This window comes from Geospiza fortis, unplaced genomic scaffold, assembly GCF_000277835.1.
Source record: "Geospiza fortis unplaced genomic scaffold, GeoFor_1.0 scaffold112, whole genome shotgun sequence".
Lineage (NCBI taxonomy): Eukaryota > Metazoa > Chordata > Aves > Passeriformes > Thraupidae > Geospiza > Geospiza fortis.
Window position 1 is genome coordinate 28,772,068 of NW_005054298.1, and position 6,746 is coordinate 28,778,813.

General features: G+C 48.7%; 1 protein-coding gene across 2 annotated transcripts in view; it reads right to left on the bottom strand.

Moving 5' to 3' along the window:
* CUNH2orf88 (chromosome unknown C2orf88 homolog) overlaps positions 1 to 6,746 on the bottom strand; it is a 20,443-nt gene that overhangs the window by 7,600 nt on the left and 6,097 nt on the right. Inside the window, exons 1-2 of one of the 2 annotated variants that reach the window (XM_031056724.1) lie at positions 4,849 to 4,906; positions 109 to 181 (exon numbers count right to left, since the gene is read on the bottom strand). The gene's annotated coding sequence lies outside the window, so the exon portion shown is untranslated. Of the gene's footprint in view, positions 1 to 108; positions 182 to 4,848; positions 4,907 to 6,746 lie in introns of those variants that run through there. The other variant, XM_031056722.1, reaches the window with a different exon arrangement.

The following is a 6,746-nucleotide window of genomic DNA, read 5'->3' on the forward strand; positions in this document are numbered from 1 at the left end:
CCTGCTGTGACAGCCAAACTTTTTGGTTCAAATATGAACCTCCCTCCAGCAGGGAGCCTTTCAGTTTTCCCCTGGGTATCTGCAGGAGAGGCTCAGAGTGCCACTTACCAGAACCACGTCTGCTTCTAACAGGTTGTCCCCTCGTCCCCAGGAGAGCACAGACAGCTTCACGTCTGGGACTCTGCAAAGGGAACCCAGGAACTCAGCTTAGCACTCTTCAGGATGTCAGAGGTGCACAATATTCACCAGCAAGGTGATGAATCTGTAGTGCTGGCCTTGCACAAGGCTGCCTGCCTTTTCCCCCACTCAGAACTTGACTTTGACAAAGGTAAAAGGATGATACAGCACTTAATAAATTCGATTGAATGACAGGCTGCAACAATTTATACACAGCACCTAATGCTGGGCTCAGAGTGGGGCCACTGCTTGGGCAAGTGGCTCCTGACCATCTTTAGGATGCCAACCTCCTCCCACAGCAAGTCCAGGTCAGGAGCATTTCAGCAAGGATATGGGAAGGGTACTGTGCCCCATCTGTTGCCTAACCTCCAAAGTTCTCTCCCGTTTTCCCTTCTCCTTCTCAAAGCTTCTACTGAGACTTGCATCATCCAAGGACACAGGGAAAACAGTCAGACAATCCCAGTGCTGCCGTTATCATGGAAGCAATAAACTCTGGAACAAAGGTATTCAAAGCTGGAGTCTGGGCAGGTGACCTACCTGCAGAGGTAACCAAACAGCACTCGGGCATCTGCACCTCTGAACTGCACCCAATCACTTAAATTATTCACACCCTCCATGTAATAACAGAGAGGAAACACCCCCTCTCCCTGCCAAGGTGGGCTGTAATTCAGGAGCACTCGTGGCACTGGCCCTTGGATCCTCTGCAGCTGCGAGCAGAGCAGCAGCACATAACTAGCAGAGGCATGAAGCATTCACTCAGTGCACAGCATCCCCTCCATCCCTGCAGGACTCTGAGCTCCCTGCTCAAAGCAGCCCCAGGCAGGGGCTCCCAGAGCACTCCAACCCACCAGGCTTTCAGTTCCGCTCTCCTGAACATCCAGCTTCCTGCAAATCCTACAGAGGAGATGCACTGTGTAACATTTATTAGAACAACTCATCATAGGAAAAGGAAGTTTTAAACAGCTACAGTTACTTTAAGACGAGCACAATACCAAAGATTCTGCTGCCTCAGGCAATCACTGATACCCAAATATCCCAAAACAGCTCAGGACATGAAAAGCAAAAATGGAGCTCTCATTGCTCTCAGAGCCATTCCCCCCTCTCCTGTCGCTTAGTGCCAACAAGAGATAAGAGCTACAGATTGGAAAACGCTGCATGCAGCAACTGCAAACAACTGCTGTGCAGGATTAGCATGGAAGGGAAAGTCTCCTGGTTATCTGTCTCAAGGAACGTCCTGGAATTTCAAAGGCTTGGGTTTTTCCCCTCCATGTCCAGAACTGATAAAGCCTTTCCAGGCTTCTAAGCCAGTTTCTAAATGAATGGGAGAATTATACATTTGCTTTTCCAAATCAGGTAGACCTCTAGTTTACTTTAACAGGTTTTTCAATAACAGCATAGCTGATCACAGAATCATAAATTTGGTTTGGTTGGAAAAGGCCTTTCAGATCAAGTCCTACCATTATCCCAGCATTGTCACGTCCACAGCCAAACCTGTTCCTAAGGGCCACATCTCCACATCCTGGGCACCCTTTCAGTGAAGAATCTTTGCTAATATCCAACCTAAACCTCTCCTGGCACAACTTTAGGTAATTTCCTCTGGATCTATTGCTTGTTACCTGAGAGAAGAGACTGAGCCCCACCTGCCTACAACCTCCTTTGTCAGAGTACTGAGTTATTTAATGGAAGCAATTTCCATGTCAAATTTCATCTCTCAAGCACTTTAGCAATGCAGTTAAGGAACATGAAAATCTTCAAACTAGAGGGAAAAACAAGCGAGAAGAAAATGTTTCTTCTTACTTCACTTTATGATTTACATGCACAGTGCAAGTGGGGTGTTTTTGCTGCTAAATAGTGCACCTGTGTCGATGTGAGTTTTTATGCTGACAAACTCTGGAAACCTAAAACTAGTACTGACTTAAAATAAAAATTAAAGAAGGCAAAAGCCCCCATACAATCAAGAAACAGTCTGCCCCCTCCCTAAGACACACAACCACAGAAGCCAGGAAAAAAACAAGTGCTTTCTGCACTATTCTAGCAATCTTACCCAAGCTTTTGGAAGCAGCAAACCAAGATGAAATACCAAAAGAAACCTTGGGGTGAAAATTCCAGTAGTTCAGAGAACAGCAATGCCAGTAGGTACAGCCCTCAGCAGCCACAGTGTTATTCTTCATCCGGGAAGAAGAAGTCTTGTTAAAAGCAAAGAACACTGTGTGCTTGGTAGCTGTCTAATTTCATGAAAGTAAAACTGTACCCAGTCGGCCTGTCCTGAAATCCTCCCTCCTCCCTCCAGTGCAGCACTTTATTCACCAGAGCTGCACACACAGTGTGGAGTGCCCCTGTTCAACAACACAGCTCAGGGGACAGCCCAAAGGCCATGGGAGAACAGGATGCTAAAAACCTCTTACAGGTTCTGTTCATATTTTACCTCAGTTACTTGTCCAAACAGCTGTATGGACTGCTGTTAGTCCAAATTTGGACAGAAATGCTTACAATGTATTGATGGTTTTTCCCTCCAGTGTCTCAGAATACACGCAAGCACCAGTACAGACTCTGCCAGACCATGGACAAGAGGGAACATTAATTTAACTACCCCCACAGGAACAGGAGAAGGATGCCTACCATTGATGGAAGCCTGTTTTCTAGGTGGGTAACAGTGAACCAATGGATTTCCTTAGCAATAAAGGCCTTGGAGTGAGGCTGGAGAAGAAAGGGCATGAAGAACATTCAGGGATTCTTTGAAACTCCATCTGCAGGAAGTTTAGCCAAGATTTAAGGAAACCGACTACAGAAACTACAGAGGAATGCCTTTGGAAAGGAAAGCTAATAGTGGTAGAGGAGATCCAAAATTCTCCAAGACCCTAAATACAAAACAATGCTCAAAACTGATGAGTGAATAGAAACAAAACACCAGAAATGGATATAAACTTTTTGACCTATATGTACAGCTGTTTCCTTGCCCTGCATAACACCAAAGGATGCAGGTTCAACACTTCTTTCAGCAAAGCCCACAGCTCTTGTAATTATCAGCCCCTTCCATCTGTACTAGCTGCAAATCCATAGTCTGGAGACCATCCCCACAGCAGGGGAAAACACAAGGCACACCAGCAAAGGTGTCAGAGACACTGGCCAAGTCCTACTGAGGTCAGACTGCTCTAAGGCACAGCCCTGGGCCCAGACAGAGCAGCCTCTTGGTTTATTGCAATGCTCCAATACTGCAACCAACTAGAGTGGAAACAGGAAATCTTCCTACATATACCACGAAACTTCATCCCAACAACTCCATCATGGAGTCACAGCCTTCATACTAACAGTCCTCTTCAGGAACACATTGAGACATTAAGCTGCTAACTCAGACTGAGGCTCAGGGTCTAGCCTGGTTTGTAAAGGCGCATTACTATCCTCCACAGGTGCCCGGCAGAGACAGAGCTGCAGACAATGAAAAGGGATGCACAAATCTTTATGAGTAAGAAAAGCCCCTCCTGCAGCTCTTGCTGGCTGCTGCCCAGCCTGGGGATCCTGCCAGCAGGAGCTGAGGAGCAGCAGCTAGAGCAGCGGAGCGGTGTCTCAGGCTGACAGGGTCGGGTTTTATTGTAGTGGCTGTCACAAGATTCAACCACGAACATATGGAGCTGCAGAGCATAAGGTATGAATGAGGGACACTGCCTGCCTTTGTGACACCCTCAGGAAGCTGAAGGCTCCACTGGAGTAACACAAATGAAAGTCAGAAGGAAGGAGATGGTCAAGATCTGCCCAAGATGAACCACAGAAGAGCACAATAAAGGCAGCACACAACCCCATTCTGTTCTTTAATCTCCAGAAGCCCATTATAAAAAGGGAAATGGGAATTAGGAATGCACCACGAAAGCCATCTTTCCACATCTCACATAGGAAGGCACAGGAAAACACAGCCCCACATTTTAAATCACAACTATGTTACTACTGATTCCCACAAACCGAGGTGTAAGAGGACAAAGTGGGGAGTTCACAACCAGATGCTCCAGCTGTACAAAAGCTGCCCCGAACTGCAACAAAGAACTATGTCAGCCTTAAAAACCACTCTGTCTCACGGCTCTCCCCCGGTATTTGTTTCCTTGAATTCCACCACTCCTGACGTGCCAGCTCCTGCTTCCAGCAGTTGCCGCCTTCGCGCCTGGGAAGCGGGAAGGGCCGGCAGCCAGGCGAGGCAGCCGTGCCCGCACAGCCTGGCACCGCTGCCAGCCCTGTCCCCCAGGACCCTGCCCACAGAAACACCTTGTCCCCAGGGACAGGAGCGTCCCGAGGCTCTGCCCAACTCCTCGGGCAACTTGTACCAACCAAGGTGATGTTAAAGCAAGAACGTTCTCAGCAGAACGTGATGTTCAGAAGAAAAATTAATTCGTATGTACTTGAAGGTTTAAAATGCCACTTTGTTAAGCCTACAGGATAAATCTCCACATTTTTTCCTTTTTTAAAATTACTATATTTAGAAACCTAATTTGGACTGCTACTTACTGAACTATGAGAAAGCATAAAATATTTCAAAATGTTTAAGAATTTTTGCCATGATGAGTCTTGCATTATTAAATCTGTATTTTATAACACGCCAGATGAAGGTAACCTGCTCTAAGAGTCAGTGTGGAAGCCTGGAAAGGTGCTCAAGGCAAAGCAGGGGCTGACAGACCCTCACATCACCTCGGCCGGCAAATACAGCAGCCTCACGTCTTTCCCACAGCAGGAACAGCGCTCGGAGAGGACCAGCCACGCCGTTCACCTTCCCACTCCGCATCTCTCTCACTGCTGTCCGTAGCACCACCTTTCCTCAGGCTGCCCAGCGGGAGCGGCACCTCCGCTTTGCTCAGTTCGGAGGAGTCCGCGGCCGGCACCTCGCTGCGAGAGGATGGGAGGAGTAAGGCAGCAGCACCGCCGGCTGTCCTGGCAAACCCCAGCTCAGAGCCCGGCTCCGTCTCCCCGCTCTCCGGCACGACACCAGCCCGAGGCGCCCGAAGGCCAGCGCTGCCCACGGCCCCGCGGGGAGCGCCGGCACCGGCCCTGCCATTTAAAATAAGGGGAAAAGGGGAAAAATCACCCCGGCAGGAAAGGCGCCTCTCATTGGCTTATCCTCCTTTAAATCCTCCTCCCTTCTCTACTCGGCCCTAGTGAGGCACATCTGGAGCGCTGTGTCCAGGTCTGGGCTCCTCGGTACTAAAAACACCAGGAGCTGCTGGAGAGGGTCCAGCAGAGGGCACAAAGATGGTGAGAGATCTGGAGCACTCTCTTACAAGGAGAGACTGCGGGAGCTGGACCAGTTTAGTCCAGAGAAGAAGAGATGGAGAGGGGATCTCATTAATCCATATAAATAACTCAAAGGAAGGTGCCAAGAGGATGGTGCCAGACTCTTCAGCGGTGCCCAGCTACAGGATGAGGAGCAGTGGCTAAAACACAACTAAAACACACTAAGTTCCACCTCAACATGAGGAAGAACGTTATACTGAGGGTGCCAGAGCGCTCACAGTTTCCCAGTGAGGTCGCAGAGTCTGCTTCTCCAGAGACATTCCAAACCCACCTGGGTGCATTCCTGTGCCCCTGCTCCAGGTGACCCTGCCTTGGCAGGAGGCTGGGTGCTCTCCAGAGGCCCCTTCCAACAACCCTAACAATTCTGTGATTCTGTGAAATGTGGAAAAGATGTTCAAAGAATGGAGTTGCCATGGAGCGCTGTGTCCAGGTCTGGGCTCCTCGGTACTAAAAACACCAGGAGCTGCTGGAGAGGGTCCAGCAGAGGGCACAAAGATGGTGAGAGATCTGGAGCACTCTCTTACAAGGAGAGACTGCGGGAGCTGGACCAGTTTAGTCCAGAGAAGAAGAGATGGAGAGGGGATCTCATTAATCCATATAAATAACTCAAAGGAAGGTGCCAAGAGGATGGTGCCAGACTCTTCAGCGGTGCCCAGCTACAGGATGAGGAGCAGTGGCTAAAACACAACTAAAACACACTAAGTTCCACCTCAACATGAGGAAGAACGTTATACTGAGGGTGCCAGAGCGCTCACAGTTTCCCAGTGAGGTCGCAGAGTCTGCTTCTCCAGAGACATTCCAAACCCACCTGGGTGCATTCCTGTGCCCCTGCTCCAGGTGACCCTGCCTTGGCAGGAGGCTGGGTGCTCTCCAGAGGCCCCTTCCAACAACCCTAACAATTCTGTGATTCTGTGAAATGTGGAAAAGATGTTCAAAGAATGGAGTTGCCATATAAAAGCTTAGGGTCATCACCATTGCATGGTCCCCTCAGCCCTGGGACAGCACTGAGGTGCCAGAACACATTGAGCATGCAAGGACTGGTGAGCTTTAAAGCAAAGAAAACAGTGGAAAAGACTGGGGGAGAGGCCTGGGTGATGCTTCTCTGATTTTATCCTGTCAGGCAGCATCAAATCATGTACAACCACAGAGAAGTATTAATTATACCAAAGCTTTTTAGGAAACACCCCCATTCCAAAGGAAAGCTTCCAGAATGAAAGCAGAGCAAACTAAAATAGCATTTTCAATGTTTCAAAAATAAAAGCTATGCTAAAACTGAAAACCATTTTGTAAGAGAGGCT